Genomic DNA, 22,401 nt, shown 5'->3' with positions numbered 1-22,401 from the left:
TTAAAAACTATTTACAACTATGTCAAGTCATAATTTTGGATTATGTCAAACTAGTTAAAATCAGTACTTTTAATATATTTAAAGATTAGAATTTATAAATTTGAAGTCTATAATATATTGTTTACGGTTTATAGTTTATGAATTGGAGTCTAGAATCTTTAAATTACTATGTAAAATCATAATATATAGAAAATAATGACATAATAAGAATTAAGTTTGGTGATATGATTTAATTGTAATTTTGTATTTAATTATGATATTCATGTAATTGACCCATAAATAATATGAATTCCCATCCAACACATGGGTAGCATCTAGTTCTACCTGATATTCAACTGCTGGTTTAAGTCAACCTCAACCGATGATTTTGGACCTGAAAGCTCCTCCAGTCACTAGAGTTCATCGCCTCAAGTTTCCTTTTATTACTAGCATCGGCTGCTTCCTTGTTACGTATTTCTTCCTCTATATTGGCTAGAGACTGCTCCTTTGCCTTCACTTCCTGTCTCCACTTTGCCTATAATATAACAACAGTAAATAGCATAACGATTAACATAGAGAAGAATAGATGCATGCACAGGCAACTATGACCTGAATGGAACTCCTAAATTTTTTTTTTAGCTACGGAAAAGCTATAGCAGCAGCCCAACTTTTATTTGCAAGTTAAAATAAAAAAAATATACAGGACCATCAAAAGGATTAATGGTAAGAGAAGAAAAAAAGGAAAATTCCAGGAAGTCTACAATTTAATAAACTTGCAACATTCAAAATGCTATATAGAGCAACAAATAAGAGAGCTGAGCATCTAATATATGAAAATACATGATTAAATTATAACATAGTGTTCAAATCACAACCAAATTAAGTTTTAGGTAAAGATAGAATGTGCAATAATCTCAATAGCACAAATAATCAAGATCGAAAAGACTTGATAGAAAGGGAAACCAAAGTATTGTGTTAGACTAAATATCATAAAACTCATCTCAACAATAACTTTTAAGGTGAAAATGAAATAAAACAAAATATAGCAGAAAATAAATGAACAAACTGTGGATACACATTGCAAAAGGATCACTGCCTTTATAGGCAATATGTTTTTATTCACATAAATAAAATGTGATGCGCAGCAGATGCTAAGGTAGCATTCTGTATGTGACACCAATAGGAACCAAACAATGAATAAAGGGAAGAAGGCATTCTTTCCACTAGTCGGAACTAGAACTCAGAAACTTGATCTAGCGACCTATAAATCAAAGAGAAAATGCATTCACAGTAAATAAGATCATCGTAAGAACCAGCGGAAGCTGGACCATCTCTAATTTCAACTCCCTGCAGATATTGAAAAATGGTGGAAAGAAAAGCTTTACTTTTCAACGTGCACAACCCAACTAAGGACTCTTTCATCTGGAATCTTAGCTTGGTCGGGTAAGAGAACTACTAGTTCTGCCTACGCACTTGCTTATGCTTTGAAGTGAAAAATATATCTACTCTCTTCCAGGAGTCACTAAGGCTGTATTTTAAATAAAATATACCCTCTCAAAAATCAAGTTTTTTCTTTTTAAATGGCCATGACTGCTTACAAAACAATAAGCTCCTTTTGAAAAGGAAGATAAGTACTGTACTGAAGAGCAGTGTCCCGAATTCCCGCAAGAAATTACCTTAAACATCTTAAGAGACTATACTCGAGCCCAACACGTATGGCAAGCTCTATATGCGCATCATCTAATTAATCATTATGAACTTGAGGTTATGGCTCAAAACAAATTGCACTTCATATGTCCTCTTACAAAAGAAACTTTCGTGGAAGACTTTATTTAGTTTGTTTGCTACTGTGTTGTGGATTCAAAGTAATGAAGACACATTTAACCATATTTATTCAGTCACCAAGCAAAATACCACTTTTGAAAAGGAAATCAACAATGCTCCAAACCAAAATTGTCAAACTGAAAAAAATTACAAAAAAACACTAAGAAATAAATGTAAGTTATACCTCATTGTAGATGAGGAACTACTAATCAACCTGGAACTGTGGGGCTTCCCATACAAATCCTTAATAAGAGTCTTGCATCTCCATTGGATAGCTCAATGAACGGTACTGTGAAACCAATAGTTAGATGAAAGAGTTATATCGAAGCTAGACATAAAAGGAAGAAGGTTGGCTACCGACTTCATTTGAATCAAATTGAAATCCCCAAGTTTTTCATCAACTACTCAGATTTCTCACCTTTTCTTTTCAGGAGTACGGGAGGACTCGAAGAGACCTATTGCCGGCTGAAACTTTTCTTATCAGCTCGATCAACGGTGGAATGATTGTTGAACCTGCGCCAGGCTTCTTCTCTGAAGGGTCAAAAGCTTCGCCTATAAAGCTTGATGCTCATGGAGTTCTGAAACTTGATAAGAACTGAGCGGAGAGGTGGATCTATAGAGAAAGGGCAGTTGCATTTTTTAATTGCAACCGACGGAAAAGGAGTTAGAGAAAGTGCTGCATAATAGTTGATGGTGAGGAGGTAGAGATTGCTGTTGAGCGTCGAAGTCTCGATTGGAAGAGTAGAGGGAAGGAGGCAAAGTTTGACTCAGAGATCTAGAAGAGAGAAGGAAAGGGTGTTGGCGGCGCAATGTATTGTTAGGGTTGAGTTTAAGTAGCTTTTATATGGATAAAAGAGAATGAGTTTTGAGCATTTGATTATAAGCAATCAACGGCTCAGATTGTTTTCAAGGGATAGGTTAGGGATTTTACAAAATGAACATGTTATCTTAATGTTTAAATAAAATCAGTAATTTCTTTTTGGACCTGCAACTATAACCATCCAATCTTTGTACTTTTTTTTACATAAGTTAAAATCAGTAATCATATGTATAAATATAATTTATAATATTAATAAAACAAAAATAATTTGAAAGAAACCAAACCCATATATATATATAAATTGTACTATTTTAGACACTAAAAGTAAAATTGCTTGCTTTTGATCGTAAACATTAGGCATATTTTTGCACTTTATCCCTTTAATATAATTTTGATAAATATACAATAACATATTTTATGGATGAAAATATGAATATCTTAAAAATCACAAAATAATAAGAAATATTGTTTAAAAATTATATATTAATATTCAAATAAAAAATATTTTTTTTAACAATAAAACATTAACATACAAATATCTAATTATACCTGATATAAGAAAAAATAGTTTTATTAGATAATTTTATAGAATTAAAGTTATCGGGAAAAAAGTAAATAAAAAAAGTAAAAAATGCCAAACAAATAATATACAAGAATTTGAAACTAATATAACCAAAACTCAAACCTAACCTCTTACTATTTTTATATATAATGTAATTTTTTTAGTTTAAAAATGTGAAAGTAATTAATGACTTAAATTTTCTGACGGTATTCCGTCATAATACCGTCATAATGTGTTGACGGAATTTATTCCGTCAACAAATTCCGTCTTGGCAGGAATATTTCCGCCATAATGTTTGATGGAATATCTATTCCATCAACAAAATCCGTCAGAAAATATTGACGATTATCAGCTTGACGGAATTCTGTCAGAATTTTCTGACGGAATCTGTTCCGTCAGAAACTTCCATCAGTAAATAGGTATTTTCTAGCGGTGAGTGGCATAACTTGTGGGTTGAGTCTGACTCAGCTTATGTGGTTAATCTGTTTAAGAGCAGGGATGTAAGGGTCCCGTGGCAGGTTCGGCAGGATTGGCTTCAGGGGCTTAGAAGATGCGCGCTAATGAACTTCAGAATCACTCACATATACCGCGAAGGAAACCAGGCGACGGATAGCCTCGCGAGATTCGGAAACACGGCAGCAAATCTGATCTTGTGGACTGTGGCACCGTCTTTCTTCCAATCATTTATTTTTGATGACCTTTGTAATATAGCTCACGTTCGTTTCTTTTAATTCCTCTCTTTGTATTTTTTCATTTTTTGTTCTTTCGGGTTTGGTCGAGGTTCCTCGCTGGGGTGCTGACCTAGTTGGGATGTCAGCGTCGGGCCTTAACCTCGTCCCAGCATTCTAATAAATAAAATTAGAGAAAAAATGTTTTGCTCATTGTAGTCGTTTTTATCTCGTTGTAGATTTTGTAAGGTTTGATTTCTTACCGTTTTTCTTCTATACTTATTGTACTTTCATCTAATGATAATGAAGTTATATGCATTTTCATTAAAGAAAAACTATGGTAACAGTTATTAACTATGTCCAATAGCTAAATTAAATATGTCTATAATTATACACTGGGATAAAATTAAAGTAATGCAATTCAAAGAAAAAAAAAGTGAGATTTTCTTTTCATCTTTTGGATTACAAAAGATGCAATAGAAAGATATATTTCCCTAAAATAGTTTTTAGACTTGATTTTCAAAATTAAACTTTAAATCAACTTAGAAATATAAGATTACAGAAGTTTTTTTGTGTAAGATAAATTTTCCTTAATGAGACTTATTGATTTCAAAATAATGCTAAGTTTAAAAAAACATTATCTCATAAAAAGAAATTCAGGATCCATAGTTTTAATTCACTAGTACAGAAATGCTCACTTGTATCGCACCTCTTGTGTCGCGCTTGAAGAGAAAGCGACACAACAGAGTAACTAGTGTCGCACTTTCTGTAAATGCGACACAACTAAATATTCTGTGTCATCACTTGTGTCATGCTTGAAGAGCGTGCGTCACAAATGAGTTACTTCTTGTATCGCCTGTCTTACAGTGTGACACAAGAGCAAGCTTGTGACGCGCCTTTACCAAAACGACACAAGAAGTGTGTATATCTTTGTGTCGCTCCTTTTTAAAAGTGTGACACAACTAATACGAACTACTATTTGAATATAATTATTTTTTCTTTACATTTCTTAAAATACTAAAGAATTAAAAAAAAAAAGGATGAAAATCAAATAACATATCTATACATATAAACTTAAAAACTTATCCCACATAAATTAATTAAAAATAAAATGAATTAAAAAATATATACTTAAAATAATCTCTAACCAATTAAAATCCATCTTATATCTTGTTAACCATTCACTAAATATAATAAATATTTTTCTACCAAAAAAAAATATAATAAATATTTAAATATTAGAATTTTTACACAATTAATACAACCAAAAATCTTTTCTTTTGTTAAACATTGTTCATTCACTGATCGATACTTTCTTTACCCATCTCTGCTTCCTTGCTTATTTTCTAGGGTTTTATTTTATCTCCCACCACTCCACTCCATCGCCGCCAACCTCCACCTCGCACTGCCTTATGCCTCTCAGCTCCTCACGGCGTTCTCAGTGACTATTTCATTGATCAACAACAACAACCTAATTCCTCAAACATCTCCGACTCCGATTCGGAATCTCTTCTAATCCCGCACATTACAGAGCTCAGTTTCGGGTATGTTTCTAATTATACACCAAACGGTCCTTGTTCTTCGAATTCCACTCTTCATCCTTTTCTTTTTACCTCCTTTAAGTATCTCCGGAAGCTCTTTTTCTACAAGTGTTTCAACGAAACGTCTGTTTCGTTCTCTAATTTTTCTTCCTCGATTTTTGATGATAGTGTCGAGGAGCTTGTGTTTATTGAAAATCCAGCTTTGGTTGTGCCTCTCAGTCGCATTATTGGTAATTTTACGAATTTGAGGAGGTTAATTTTGAGGGGAAACGGTGTTTATGGAAATATTCTGATTCAGATTGGTGATTTGCCCAGCTTAGAAGAGATTACACTTTCAAGAAACAAGTTAACCGGTGGGATTTCGGTGAGTGTAGCAAAGTTGAAGAACCTGAAATTTGTTGATTTGAGTCAGAATCTCTTCGACGGTAATCTCCCTGACTCTATAGGCAATTTAAACAAGATCTTGAAGCTTGATTTGAGCTCTAATGGATTTTCGGGTAGAATTCCAGAGAGTTTAATTAACTTAAATAACTTGGAATTTTTAGATTTGAGTTTCAACCGCTTTGGTAATTTTGGGATCCCCTCGTTTCTAGTAGAAATATCCAGCTTAAAAGGTAATTCAAAGCTGTGCAAAGATCATGGTAAAAATGAGGGGAATATGGACTCATCTGTCCTTTTCAAAGAGGGTAATTTAGTTTCTTCAACAGCACCAGTTGAGGCTTTATGGTCATTTTTTTTATATGGGTTTATGATGATGTTAGGGTTTTTTACTTTTGTAGTTTGAATCAAACAAGATAAGGATTGTTATATATGGCTAACAATTAAAAGAATAGGATTTTAACTTTGGATAGGAATATTTCAAAAAGGTGAAAAGAAACTGAGGCATATATGTAATTATGACTTTTTGTTAATGGAACTTCACAGTTTAATTAATTAAGGTTGCCTTTTTATTTAATTTGATGTCCACTAGTCTCCTGGTTGTTGAAGTTGTCATTATAGAGGAGGAGATTGTCACGTGAGTGAATAGCAATGCAAAGTTTTATTGTGCCAACGTAAAAGATGGTACAGAATTGAAAAACCAATTGTCCTTCTTATGCAATCTATTTTTTGGACTATGAAATTTCAAGAGTTTCCCCTGAAAAGTTTGCCATTGATAGAACTATTATAACAATGAACTTATATTAGAATCTTATATATATATATATATATATATATATATATGTTTTGAGTGTTATGTTATTGATTCCAATCTTGTGTTGATCTTCATTACTTGATATTTTATCCAAATTCTGTTGCAGGAAATAACAGATTGGCAATGAAGGTAGGATTAGGATTAGGTGAGTCCAAAGCTAAATTATATTTGCAATGTCTCCTTAACTACCTCTGTATATGCTTAAATTGAATTGACTCTGCCTTTTCAGGTGCAAGCATTGTAGTAGTAGTCAAAATCAGAAATAGAATTGGGCATTGCTTACTTCGGTATTCCCATTTTCTCCTATGCTGAACTTGAAAAAGCTACTAGAAATTTTGATAGTGAGAAAGAGCTTCGGGACGGAGGTTATGGAACTGTATACTACGGTATAAGGAGATAAACCTCTACTGTTTTTTATGATAGATTACCTGAACTAGAATAGTTGCTTTGCTGAAAACAAAGTTCTGTAAATACTTGAGCAATTAAATAAATGTTATGTTGAAATGTGCAAACCAGGTAAGCTCCAAGATGGACGGAAGGTTGCGGTGAAGCGCCTGTATGAGCACAACTGCAAAAGGGTTAAGCAGTTCCTGAATGAAATAAAAATCCTCACTCAACTGCGCCACAGAAATCTAGTTTCCCTTTATGGATGAACTTCACAACGCAGTCGTGAGCTCCTCCTTGTATATGAATACATTCCAAATGGTACCGTAGCTGATCATCTCCATGGTGATCGAGCTGATTCTAGTCCACTGATATGACCTATTCAAATGAGCATTGCAATAGAAACAGCTGCAGCTTTAGCTTATCTTCATGCTTCTGATATTATACATCAGGATGTGAAAACTAACAACATTCTTCTTGACAACAGTTTTTGCGTGAAAGTTGCCGATTTTGGTCTGTCAAGGTTGTTCCCGAATGATGTTACTCATGTGTCGACAGCCCCGCAAGGTACTCCAGGGTACGTTGATCCAGAGTATCACCAGTGTTACCAGCTCACTGATAAGAGTGATGTGTATAGCTTTGTAGTTGTGTTGATTGAACTAATATCATCGATGGCAGCTGTAGATTTTAGTAGGCATCAGGATGAGATTAATCTGGCTAACTTTGCAGTGAACAAAGTTCAGAATACTGCGTTTGAGGAGTTGATAGATCCATGTTTTTGGTACAAGTCAGATGATGAAGTAAGAAGAAAGGCAGTTGCAGTAGGAGAGTTAGCATTTCGATGTTTACAATAGGATAAGGAAATGAGACCTGCCATGGATGAGGTGTTGTACATGTATTTGATTCTAATAAGTTGTGATTATATTTTGAATGTGTATGTATGTATGCAATGTGGTACTTGTAGTTTTATGTGTATGTTTTATAATATCATGTAGAATCAAGTAAATTTTGATTATAAAATTTTATGCTAGATGCTTGAAAATTTTGTAAATTTTTTTTTAAAAAAATATCAATATTTTGCGTCGCGTGTGAGGAAGGAGCGATACAAAGTGTACTATATTAATCGTGGAGCTTGTGTCGCACACTCTAGAAGCGCGTCACAAGAGTTATCGCTCTATTATATCGCACGCGTGACAAGTGCGACACAACAGATGAGTAGCCTGTGTCGCTCTTAAGAGCGATGCAAAGTTCTTGTGTCGCACCCCTGTTGTGTCGCACAAACGTGCGACACAACAACTTGAAAAAGTGCGACACAAGTAAGCATTTCTGTACTAGTGATTATTACCGTTGAAGAGTCACTCTTCTTCTATATAAGGATTTTCTGAGTCCATTATCATCTTCATCTGTATTTTTTTAATTGGTAATAGAATATCAATCCATAATGAATTCTCTGAAATTGTTTTCATGTCTTCTCTTGCTTATGTTGATGCTTGTGACTAATGGTAAACTTCTACACCTTTTTTTTTACTATGTGCATATTAATTAATAAATATAAACTTCTACACCTTATTTACTAATGGTAAACTTCTACCCCTTCTGTTGTACGAGTTGGATATTTCGTCGAATTTAAAAATATTAATCTCCAAATTTTATTATTAAATCACAAAAAGTGTGATTTGTTTAGAAACAACTGATATGCAATTGGTGCATAATAATGAACAAAATACTTATGTTTTATAATTATGTCTGAAATTGATCTAACTTGTCAACGTTAGAGGTAAAATTGTTCTTGACTGCCAAGATTAACGATAAAAATTATATCATTTTAGATATTAGAGGTAAAATTGCATCTTATCTGATTGCGAAATGTGTATATTCTAGTTTATTTATATATTAATTAATTATACTTATATTAATAATTTTATATTCTAATAATAACAAAAATTCTACATTACTCTAAGGCCAGTTTGGTACAAGACAAATGTCACTCCTCATAGTTTTAGAAACACTAATGACCAATCTGCTATCATGATAACAATTAAAGGTCTGTTTGGTAGGATGTAACGAGCTTTGTAATGGAATGCCCACATTACATTGAAAATTCATTACCATGTTTGGTTGCATATTAAAGTTTTATTGTAATGGAATGAGAAATCCATAGATTAAATTTTGTTTAACAACTATTGTAATCCCTTACATACAAATATGGTTTGAATACTCATTAAATCCAAATCATATAATCCTAATTTCTATCTTTAAAGTTTCATCTAACCTCTCATTTGTCAAATCTCACTTCTCATCATTCTCAAAAATGCAAAACTAGAAAAACTGAAAACGAAAAAAAGCAAAAAAAAAAAAAAAAAAAGCGAAAAATGAGAAAATAGGAAAAAACGGTGAAAATGGAAAACGAAAAAATGAGAAAAATATATGTAAAAAATACTATGAAAACACGAAAACTATATACTAATTTCACGTTTTCATGTTTTCTTTTGTTGATTTTAATTATGCAAATAAAATTTTACGATTACATTTAACTAAGCAGACATAATTATTGTAATGGTAATTACATTGCATCATATTTTTTTTTATTTGTCAATCAAACATGGTAATAGAATCACTGTTCCATTCCATTACATTACAACTTTGATTACATTACGACTTTGATTATATTACATTGCATTACGACACACCAAAAGGACCTAAGTATTTTGTTTCGTTTTTTCCTATTATCTGTAAGCAATAGCAGATAATAAACAATTAAAAACAACATTTAAACAATAGCCAACAACATTTAAACTAAACGAACCCTATTAATTAATAACTATGCCCAATAGCTAAATTAAATATGTTATATACTATACTGGGATAAAATTAAGGCCATGCAATTAAAAAAAAGTGAGATTTTCTTTTTCATCTTTTGGATTACATAAGATATAATAGAAGATATTTTCCTCTAAAATAGTTTTTAGACTTGATTTTCAAAATTAAACTTTAAATGAACTTAGAAATATAGGATTACAGAAGATTTTTGTGTAAGATAATTTTTCCTTTAATTGGACTTGATTGGTTTGAAAATAATGTTAAGTTTTAAAAAATTATCTCAGAAAAAAGAAATCCAGGATCCATTGTTTTAATTACATTACAATTGAAGAGTCACTCTTCTTCTATATAAGGATTTCCTGAGTCCATTATCAATCCACAATGAATTCTCTGAAATTGTTTTCATGTCTTCTCTTGCTTCTGCTTGTGACTAATGGTAAGCTTCAACACCTTTTTTACTATGTGCATATTAATTAATAAATATAAACTAACATTACTAATTTTGTTCTATAAACATTACTATTGCTATAAGGAGTGTTCGTCTTCGCCTTCTCGTGAGATTCATCACTAGAAGTAGTTTGTGTTTTAAAGTAATGTGCTAGATTATAATCTCATGATAATAATAATAATATTTAATCTTTCTCCAAACCTTTTTTGAATTGTTTTCGTGCATGGATCTATTTTTGCTACTTTCATTTTCAGTTATTTAGTAATAATCAGAGACCGAGATTTACGGGTGTGACGCAGCCCAGCTAATCATAGTTATTAATGGTTTCTCAATGTCGTCTGCAACAAACAGATCAGAAGCTCCTGTCTATAAAACACACCTTTATTATTAATACAACCATTTGAGTGAATAAGCAAACAATTCCCAGATTTTAATGTTTGGAAGAAAGCATCTAAGGAACGTGTGCAATTGTATATTATAATAGCTGATTGCTTTGTTTCTTGAAGTACAAATCTGTGAAAATTAGTGATAGATTCATACCTGTGCAATTGTATGTTACCTTAGATGTCTAAAGAGATTCAATAGTTTTCAAAAATAAGTAATGATCCAAAACAAAGAGCAGAGCAAAATATCTAAATTAGGGCTTTTAGTTACTTATTCTCCTTTGTGCTCTTGGATACCCCTGTTAATCTTATTTTGAAATCAAATTAAGTAACCGAACAGCAGAAAATTCCTTACTATTGAAATCCGGAAAGCAAGAATCATACTGGAATCCTTTCTTTCCCAGAAAAATAAGTTAGGGTTGAAGAATCGTTTTATTCTAGGTCGGTTTCTTCTTCTTCTTCTTGTTGAAGATTGATAGTAAATGTGGAATTGAATGTTGGAATTGCTATTTATGTTGATGCTGTTGTTGCTATAGCTGTTGCTAATTCTAATTATGAAACTGCAACAGCAACACCAGCATCACCAGAAAATGCAAAACCACATCGTAACTTGATCTTCTTTTGATTCATCTGTTTCTTAAGATTTCATGGAGAAAGCAAGAACCACATCGTAATCACATGAAAATCTGTAGAACTGGAGTTCAAGGAGAAGGAAGAAGACGACTAGCAAAGTGTTTGCGGGTTGAATAATAGGCCTATTTATAATAGTATAGATGAGATAGGTGAGATTTTCTTTTTCATCTTTTAGATTACAGAAGATATAATAGAAGATATTTTTCCCTCAAATAGTTTTTAGACTTGCTTTTCAAAATTAAAAACTTCAAATGAACTTAGAAATATAGGATTATAGAAGATTTTTGTGTAAGATAAATTTTCCTTAATTAGACTTGATTGGTTTCATAATAATATTAAGTTTTAAAAAAAATAATCTCAAAAAAAGAAATTCTGGATCCATAGTTTTAATTACATTACAGTTAAAGAGTCACATGTACAATTCACTCTTTTTCTATATAAGGATTTCCTCAGTCCATTATCATCTTCATCTGTATTTTTTATCATTCAGAATATCAATCCATTATGAATTCTCTCAGACTGTTTTTATATCTTCTCTTGCTTATGTTGTTGCTTGTGACTAATGGTAAAGTTCTACACCTTTTTTACTATGTGCATATTGATTAATAGGTATAAACTAACATTATTAATTTTGTTGTTTAAAATATTATACAGAAATGGGGATAAAGGTTGCAGAAGCTGGGAAAAAATGTTGGACAGAGAGTGAAAAATACAGAGGAAGATGCGACAATGACAGTAATTGTTCTAATGTTTGTATAGGTGAAGAATTCGAAGGAGGTAAATGCAAAGGATTCATCCACACTCACTGCTATTGCTATAAGGAATGTTCGTCTTCGCCTTCTCGTGAGATTCATCACTAGAAGTGTAGTTTGTGCTTCAAAATAATGTAATAGATTATAATCTCATGATAATAATAATAATAACAATATTTAACCTTGCTCCAAACCTTTTATGAATTGTTTTCATGCATGATCTATTTTTGCTACCTTCATTTTCGGTTATTTAGTATTAATCAGAGACCGAGATTTACGGGTGTGATGCAGCCCAGCTAATCATCAGGGCCGATCCTAAAATTTTAGAGACCCGAGGCGAATTACCAAATGGGGCCCTAATAAATAAGTGGAAATAAAAAAAAATAAGTAGAAAAGTAAATTGTATAAAAGAAGATTACTTAAAAATGACACTTTTCTTGTTACATTTAACAAAATATCTAATAAAAACATTTTATATTACTTTAAGTACCCAATTTCTTATACAAAATGATGTCCATGAGTATTTCTAGAAGTAAATTTCTTAAATTTAATAAATTATGAAATAGTTCTAATAGATTGTATGCTCTTTATGATACAAAACATGATAACAGAAAAATAAAAAACCAAATTTGAAAATGACATCATTTAACGAGGTTTAGCGCCTAAATTTCAATATTGGAAGATTTTGATATGTTTTTTCCAAACTTCTTTTGAAGATCGAGTAAATCAGAATCTGATAGATTTTCTCAAAGACAACAAAAAAGGCTATTAGTAATTGGAAATTTCACAATTAGGTGATTAGAAAACAAAATTGATTATAGCTGATGAATTGAGAAAATGAACTGAGGATGTGGGATAATATTACTGTTTAATATTCTTTGGGATTGGAGTGTGATTAAAAAAGGAGAGGTAAATTGTAAATTTTTGTTGGGATTGATAGTTGGGAAAGATAATTATAGAAATACTTTGAGATAAATTAGGGAATTGATGCCCAAAGTTTTTATTAGGAAATTTGGAAATAATATGAGATAAATTAAGGAATTTAGAAAGACTATTTAATAACCGATGCCAACATTTTTTATTTGGAAAAACTAATTTGGAAAGAATCTAATGCCAACGTTTTTAATCAACTATAATTTTTTTTTTTGAATTTAATCAAATAAAATTTAATAGGTACTAATACATTACTATAATTGGAGTCCTTCTCATTCTTGGGCCTTGGGCAGGCGCCCCTCATGCCCATGCTCAGGGACGGGCCTGCTAATCATTCAACAAAACTCAATGTCGTCTGCATGCAGTAATGGGGCTGTAGGAGTATGTTTAACCAAGTTAAAGGTAAACAAACACTACAAGAAAAACAATAATTACCAACCAAAATTTGAAACCAGATTAAAATTGGTTGTAATATTACAACCAATTTAGTTGTAAAGCACTATGTGTGGTTGCAAAGATAATGATTAGAATTGTGAAATATATTTGAGACAAAGATGTGGTTTCAAAATTTTAATGGTTGCAAATATTACAACCACATAAGTTACTAGATTTATTTTTGGTTCCAATTTTTGGCCAATATATTGGCGCCAAAATTCCCGCCATAAGTTATAGACTAAGTTAAATAATAAAAAATAAAAAAACAAAAATTACCATATCACCACTTTATCATTACCGTTCATTTTCATCACTTTTGACATCTGTCTCTCTTCTCTGACTCAAACTCTTCCTCTCTCTTCTCGATAGTAGTTTCTGTATGCCTAGCCCCCATTCTAAGCTCCTTCCCACTCTCAGAAACCTAAACCTAAACTCTCTTCTCCCCTAAAATCAGAACTATTCATTCCATTTCCCTAATCAGTCAAACTCCTTTCCCCTTCCATTGCTGCATTTTTCTTTCTCAGACTCCAACTAAAAATCATTCCTTTACGATGCGCAAGGGAAAAAAGAGAGGGGAAGAAAAACGATAGAAAATGACAGAATGGTAGAGAGAGTGCGTGCCTCTTTCCACAACTAATTTGTGCTCGGAACTTCTGTAATTTGTCGGTGAGAATCACTTTTCTTCTTCTAAAGTTTTTTTTAATTTTTTCTTTCATAGCCATCTTCTGCTGCTTGCTTGATTTTCATAGTTGTCAGTTTCTTGTCTAGGGTAGATTTTTCATTTGAATCTTGTTTGTATGCTTTTAGTTAATAAATGTGAGCTCTATTGGTACAAAGGTTATGTTGTTGAGCAAAGGTAGAATCACCACCATTGTTAGCCGCTGATTTGGATTTTTAGGGTTTAGATTGGGTTGTATACCAGAGGAAAGGAAAGGAAAGGAAGAGAGGTTGAAGATGAATTTGACTTTTATTATTTTTCTTAAAATCAAGATGAACGGTTCCACTTAAATGCAGACAGATGTGGTTTCATTTTAGAAAAGCAGACCAGCCATTTATGTGTTTATTACAATACAGATCATTTTAATACTTGTTATTGAATTAAATTTCTGTGTTCCTTTCTATTTTCCATCATCTTCTTAGAGAATATAAATTCCTGCAATTTTTTTAATGAAAATATAATCTAGTTATTCCTTGCAGATCATTTTAGTGAGGTAATGGCCTCAATGCAAATTTGTTTTATTTTATTCTTTTTAAACTAGTGCTTTAATTTGATTGTGTAAAAAAAAGTATAGGAATAAGAAGTGATTCATGGCCTGCTTATTTGTGCAGCCTTTGCAAAACATTATTTTTTATATATCTCTTTAAGATTAAAAATAAAAACAATGATTAGTTTGTAGATTTTCTTTCACACTTCTCTTTAGTTGATTTTTCTTTGGTTTGAAAGAATGTCTTTGGTATACTTACTCCTCTGAAAGTATAAGATATTTGACGTAACTCAGCTAGGGACTCTTACTATGGTGCTAAGGCTCCAAATACCCCTAACTAGGACAAATGTCAGACTGAAAGAAGGACTTTTGGGTCCTTCATCTTCCACAAGCATACCTTCTCAGACCTTTTCCTTTTGGGTCTGCTCTGTAGTTCTGGAGAAAGCCTTGCTATGGATTACAATGGCCTCTCCTCTGTATTGAAAAGCATCGAGCATCAAAGGACCAAGTCATAACCAAATGGTACATCCAGAACCGCCCATGGCTGATGAGGTAAATTCATCTAGCCGGGGGCTGTTAGCGGTTTCATTTGGTTGTTCTTTCGGTTTTGTTTTTACCATTCAAGCGGAAAGAAAAGATGAGCAAAGCGGTCACTCGTTAATAGTTTTTTCTAGTAGTTTTTTCTCTTTCATTGAAACCACTACTTCTTGCTACTCTAAGGGCAGTTCCATTCATTCACTCCAGATTGTCTACATATCTATCTCCCAATGGGAGAAGCTTTGGTTGCTTAGTCTTTGCTAAGTCTATACTTAAGTGATTGATTGAATGAAGTCTGATTTGTTCCCTAACCTCTCACATTCGTTCGAGCACTTCATACCTCTCTCTATCGACCGAGCGTCTACAAACCTTTTTTTTTATATATCTCTTTAAGATTTAAAATAAAAACAATGATTAGTTTGTGGATTTTCTTTGTTATTTGCATCTACTATTTCATTGTCTATCTAAAATTGATACTATATATTGGCATATATATTAAGTGTATAATTAAGTTATAGAATACAATTATTGTATTCTCTACTGCAATTATAAAAAATATTAGTTTATACAATTTATATTAATTCAATTTGAAAGACGTTTGATATACATGAGCCTTAAGATTTTCTTATGTTCGGTTTCATCATGAAGAAGATTCTTCATTTGTTAAGTGTTAAGAGTCTGCTACGTCTTTTGATACATACGATGCACTTTTGATACACACGAGCCTTAAGAATTTCGATACATATGATGCACTTTTATGGATTGGGTTCCGCATCTTCTCATTATTATCGGGATCGTATGTCGCATCCTAGAAATGCAAGAGTTGGTTCATCTTCAAGTTCTAACATCAACGGTGCATCTAGCTCACATGCTACTACACAAACCAATCTTCACTCTATCCAAGAGCGGCTTGATGGGTTCAATGCCGAGAGGGCTAATTTTATAGAGCATCTAGAGCGGATAAATGAACGCCAACAACGGACTGATGAAAGACAACAACAGATGGATCAAACGCTTCAAAGTTTACATTTGCGTGTTAGTCCCGGTGACGTTAACCAACTTCGGGGGAGATTAATGGATATTGAGACAGTAATTGGTCCATCATTGAGGCAAATTCAAACCATTCTCCACCGACTTCGTGCCTTGGAGAGGTTAGACCGTGACTCTAACAATTAGATTCCTATATTTTGGAATATTTCTTTTTGGTAGTTTTTTTGAAGGGGGTATATATTGAATCCACGACCTCCCACTCTAATTTGATATTAGAGGTGTACCGAGCTATATATGCTCGTTTTGATACTTACATTAGTATTATGTCATTTTGGCACTTGACTAGTTTAATTATTACTTATAAATATATTTTGGTAGTATTAATATATATATTATGTGTTTTATTATGGAATTTTTTAAATGTTTATATAATATTTTAGTTTAGTAATTAATAGCAGTAATAATTTATGGGAAAAAAAATATAAAAACAGTTGTCCAGCAATTTACCGACGAAAATTATCGTCACTAGTGCGACAGTAGAATTTTGGTTGTCGAATTACATCAGTCAGAAATCGGTCCGAAAACCGTCGGTGAATGTTGCAACCAGCTTATTTGCGACCAAAAGCTCGTCTCTAACAACATTCGATACACAAATTAGAAATTGGATTTTGAAACCAAATAGTGGTTGCTAAAAAAAACGGTTTGTAAGTATGCCACCAACTTAACAACCAATTTGTTGGTTGCAAACATTGCTACCACGAAGCTAGATCTGGTTTGAAAGATTTAGCAACCTAGCAATTAGCAACTGATCCATTTTGGTTGCTAAAAACATAAATCTGGTTGGAAAAACACATTAGAGACCGATTCAGCAACCAAATTTTTGGTTGCTAATTACTATTTTTCTTGTAGTGAAAATCAGAAAAAACACTTAACTCTAATTAAAAAAATTAGAACAAACTGATGATGCAGAATATTAGAATAAACTATTTGTGTTCTCTTTTTAATAATGTTTGAAATTGACCCGACTTGCCAACTTTAAACGTAAATTTGCTATTGGTCGCCCAGTGTTAGGAGCAAAATTGCATCAATTTACGTTATGAGTAAAATAACTCTTGACAATATATCAATATTCAGAGTATTTTTGCATCTTATCCCATGAATTTTCATTAGCTTATAGCTTGGATAGAGGATATGAGTTTTAAAATCTACTTTCATAATAATATACAGCTTAATGTATATCAAGAGTTCTTGAATTTAGCTCAATTTACTGATTGGTCTTTTGAATTTACAGTTATTTCGTTAATTAGCTTCTAAACTTTTTTAAAGTAGCATAATTATTCCTCTAAATTCATTGAAACAGACCTAGAAAAAATTTAAATAAATTGAAATTTATATCACTTTAAGTAAATTTTAGATAGTTAATAAATCACAGTAAGAAAATTAAAAGGGCTAATATCTCACTTTAGTAATTCACTTTTAAAAAGTATGGAGAACTAATTTGGTACTCTATAAATTCAGAATACCAATTGACATTTTAGACCAATATCAAGCAACTAATTGAAAAAATCTCAAACATGATAGTTCACATAATTGTTTGATAGTTCACATAATATTTCTGACGTAAAAGATTCAACATGTTATAGGAAAAAGCTTAATTTAATCCTTGAGATCGGTAAATTTACTCCTAGCCAAGGAATAAACAAAATCCACTAAATTTTCGACCTAAAGTGATGTGTGGCTGAATAACATAACGATTGGAGTAATCACATTTTCTGTAACAGTTTTAGGGCTAACATGAGCAAGTTGTGCTAATTTGAAAAATAATTTATCAAACTGTATCTCTCATAATTTTGTCACCTACACCTCACATGTTCGTAATTTATCACTCATTAGTAACATATTACAAACATCTGAACATAGGTTAATGTGTTTGAATCCTGAAAGTCCACTAGGAAACCTGCAATTGGACAGAAACAAGGTTAAAGGGAGGATGTCGTTGTCCAGCTAACCCACTATGATGTCTAAGTCAGTTTGAGACAATAAATTAAAGGTAAGACTGTTGGAAAATGAATGAGATGATTTGATAACAACTCAATTTGCTGTGGAAAGTATATATATTATTGATGTGATACTGAGTTTAAATACAGCAGAAACACAGTTACAAAATAACTGTTCAATAACTACATCCTACAAATCAGTGATTTAAATAACCACTTGAGGCAACTGACTAAAAATATACAGATGAAAAATACAGGATAAGATAGCAGTTACTAAAGCATAAATTTAACACTCCTCCTTGCTTTGGTTACTGCAAACTCCAAGCTTTTCTTTAAGGAACTCTGAAGAAACATTTGTGTCCTGTTTTTTTTTTTTCAATAATGAGGTCTGCAAGTGTGCGCTATGAACATGCGTCTTTGGACAAAAATGACTCCAGTATTTTCTCCTCATGTTCATCAATCTCATCATAATCACCAAACTGAGTTTGAGTTTCAGAGAAACCATTAAAATCGGTAAGGTCCCTTTCTTCATCTTCTTTTTGATCCCTGACATTTTCTTCTTCAGCTAAAGCAAATGCAGTAGTACCAGTAGGATTTTTCTCCTCAGCCTCCTCTTGAACTTCCTTCTGCTGAATCAACACCTCTTTCAAATTTTTTGAACTCAAACCTGATGAGATCATCTTTTCACAAACTTCTGAATTAATTTGTGTTTCAGTAAACACTTTTTGCTCCTCCTTCAATGGATTCAATGCAAAGATCTTGCCTTTCATCTTCACTTTGAAGACATCTTTGTCCGCTGAATCCTTTATGATGTAGTGATTTGTTTAAATAAAACTTTGAAACCCTTCTCAAGAAGTTGGCCAACACTTAACAAATTCTGACTTATGTTAGGCACAAATAATACATCTTTGATTATTTTTGTACCTGAAGTGCTCTTAATAGCCACTGCACCTTTTCCCTTCACTGGAATGTATTCTCCATTTCCAATTCTGACTTTGGAATCTGTTGATGTATCTAGCTCTTTGAAGAAAGCACGATCATAAGTCATATGGTTCGTACATCCGCTATCTACAAGCCAATTATCACTTGAATTTCCAGGAGCAAAACATGAAGCCACAAAAAGATACTCATCTTCTTCGTGATCAGCAACTTGAGCAACATTTTTCTGTTGAGTGTTGGTTTTGCAAATCTTTTGATGATGTCCCATCTTTTGGCACTTCTCACATTGTTGATCTGGTCTTCTCCAACATTTAAAAGGTGGATGACCATTCTTCCCACAATGATGACAAGAAGGAAAGTCAGATTTATTCTTCTTGTACTTTATTCCTTTTTCTCCTTGACTGGATTGACCCTTTGCAATCTTCAACAAAATTCTCAAACCTTAAAAGTCTCCTCTTGTGCCTTCAAAGCGTTCAACAACTCTGCCAAACTAATTGTTGACAGATCCTTAGTGTTTTCTAGAGAAGAAATGGTTGCTTCAAACCTTTCAGGAACAGTCACAAGAAGTTTTTGAATTAATCTATAATCAGGAAATTCAGTACCGAGTAATCTTACTTTGTTAGCAATGCTAATCAATTTGTCTGAATACTCTTTGACAGTTTCTGAATTCTTCATCTTTTGAAATTCAAATTCTCTGATCAAGTTAAGAGCCTTCATTACCTTGATCTTCTCATCTCATTCAAATTCCTTCTTCAAGAAATTCCAGACTTCAAAAGCTGATTTCATTGTCATGATTCTGATAAAGATATCAGATGAGACTGCAACAAATAACGTAGCCCTGGCCTTCAACTTTCTTGATTTCTTCTCCATGTGATTTTTTATCTGCGCCATAGTTGGATTCTCGGACAATGGAGGAACTTCGTAGTCCTCTTCAACAGCTTCCCAGAGATCATTAGCCTCTAGATGTGCTTCCATCCTTGCTGTCCAAATATGATAGCCTTCACCATTGAAAATAGGTGGTGCTAATGCAGTAAATGGAGTTTGTGACAAATCCGAGAAAAAAAATAACAAATTCACAAGTCCCTCAAGAAGAGAACTCTAATACCATTTGTTGGAAAATGAATGAGATGATTTGGTAACAACTCAATTTGTTGTGGAAAGTATATATATTATTGATGTGATACTGAGTTTAAATACAGCAGAAACATACATGATAAGATAGCAGTTACTAAAGCATAAATTTAACAAAGACGTACGCTTAATGAATGAATGAAGCAGTGTACTTATTGAAACCTAATAGACTCCCAAATATATAAATAACAAAAAAAAAATGTTATATTGATGGTGAAAACTTGTTACACAACTCTTATTTACATAAGTTTTATAATAGTTGCTGTTTGATAACACTGGAGAAACTTCTTGATCGGATCCCGTCTCTGTGAGGCGCCGTTGGGATCGACCGGGGACACTCCGATGCCAAAGTCAGTAGAATATATGAAGAGTAAATCATATTGACAAAGCTTAGAGAATGTAAAAGTAAGTGTACCTTGATAGCCTAGAAAGGTAGGCTATATATAGTTGAGGAATTCGTAACCCCTGGGTAACTAGAAAGCCTCCATTAATGCTCATTTAATGGCGGTTACAAGTTACTCTTAATTTGGCGGTTTGAGACTATTAATGATTCATTTAATAATCATTTATGGCCGAGACGGCGGCCAGCCGTTATCTAGGTAAATTGAGAGATTCGCCTAAGAGATCCGCCAGCGGATCTCTTAGAGCTGATCTAGGGTGATCCGCCAGGCGGCTTCCTTTGCTACGTGGCATATCTTAAGGTAATTATCTCTTTTGGTCCTCATGATAATATCCTAATGTTATCACTGTTATTTCACAATATCGAGCTTACCATAAAAGAATTAGATTATGTTAAAAAGAATTAATTTTGAAAATAAAGAAAAATGGTGATACAATCAAATTAATTATACTTAAAAGCCATAGCTGTGTTATTGATCCCAAACATTAAACCTTGATCTTACCGTTGTTTTGTTGCCGTTGCATAATTAACAACTAAGCCTCAAGCCTCAAGTTCATCTGCATTCGTCTTCTTGATCTTAACAAAGACTTGGACTTGATATGACATATTCATTCATCTGTTATGCATAAACATGGACAAGGAATCTGTGAAAACACAGTTAAACTTCTTATTGAAACAGAGTAACTTCAACTTTCATCATTGGTGTAAAAATTAATCATATTTTAATGCTATAACACATAGCTTCCCAAATCTGTGACTTGGTTTCTCACAAATCAATGACGATTTCTCTTTTCACCATGATTCTCAATTTTCAGGAGATTTTTGTTTGGCTCTGATACCAATTTGTTGGATCAAATAAATAAACTTTCACATGTAACAGAGGAAGGGTATAATTGATGGAAGAAAATCTCTTTTAATTCTCTTACCTTATTACTTGTATTGATAGGTATTTATAGATTACAGACATGACTCTTGGTAAACAACATTAACTCTCTATAATATACAGATACAGATACAGAAATAACTCTTTGATAATACACTGAACCAAATTAAAGACTATTAATCATAAGTTTATTATTTCAATAATTTTTTATCACAAATTCAAGACGTTATTATTATTTTTAATAATAAAAGGTTTGAAATTCTTATGTCCCTCTCAAACCCGACTTCGCATTCTAAGTTTCTCTTTCCGTTGGTGGAATGCATACGATCTTCGTAAAGATGTCCGCTAGTTGTTCTTCAATTCTACAATAAACTAATTCAACAACTTTATCCTTCCCTTGATCCCAAATTAAATGATACTTTATATAATGTGTTTGCTTCGATCATATGTGAAATTGGATTTTTTTAGCAAAGGAGATAGCGGATTTATTATCTATAAATATAGTACTTGGACCTTCTTATACGAGATTGCCATAGACTGACTCGGGTTTTACAATCATAAATCAAAATTTCAGTTAGTCCCATTTACAACCCTATTGCCACCTATAGTCAACATGATATAAGCTGGAATATATTTATAAATAGTTAAATAATTTTGTTTATATGGTAATTAATGGGATCATAGTGTCTGAAAAACTGGCAATTCTAGCTTCAAGAATCCAAGTTTTAGCAAAGTTATTTCTATCTACCTAGTGACGGATCCAGGATAAACTGATAGGAGGTGCTTCATTGTTGGAGAATTGATATTAAATCAAGTAAAATAACTTGTATTTTTTGTCTAGAACCAATGTCATTTTACAATCTTCTCATGGTTTGTTTCTGCACCATACATTTAATGACATATTAAACAAGAACTTAACAGTTTTGCATCAGTGCTCAGAGATGG

At 32.5% G+C, this 22,401-nt stretch overlaps 1 long non-coding RNA gene and 1 pseudogene across 1 annotated transcript; one reads left to right on the top strand and one right to left on the bottom strand.

Annotated features, from left to right (window-relative positions):
- Window positions 1-225: 225 nt before the first annotated feature.
- On the bottom strand, window positions 226-2,601 carry LOC136223794 (uncharacterized). Its single transcript, XR_010686137.1, has 3 exons — window positions 2,222-2,601; window positions 1,988-2,092; window positions 226-514 (listed from the first exon to the last, which is right to left on the bottom strand). It is a non-coding gene; the product is annotated as an uncharacterized lncRNA (long non-coding RNA).
- A 1,942-nt stretch (window positions 2,602-4,543) lies between these two features.
- LOC136222553 (LRR receptor-like serine/threonine-protein kinase ERL1) lies at window positions 4,544-7,980 on the top strand (annotated as a pseudogene).
- The last annotated feature ends 14,421 nt before the right edge of the window (window positions 7,981-22,401 follow it).

The sequence above is a fragment of the Euphorbia lathyris genome, chromosome 3, assembly GCF_963576675.1.
Source record: "Euphorbia lathyris chromosome 3, ddEupLath1.1, whole genome shotgun sequence".
Lineage (NCBI taxonomy): Eukaryota > Viridiplantae > Streptophyta > Magnoliopsida > Malpighiales > Euphorbiaceae > Euphorbia > Euphorbia lathyris.
This window is presented reverse-complemented; position numbering and strand designations above follow the sequence as displayed.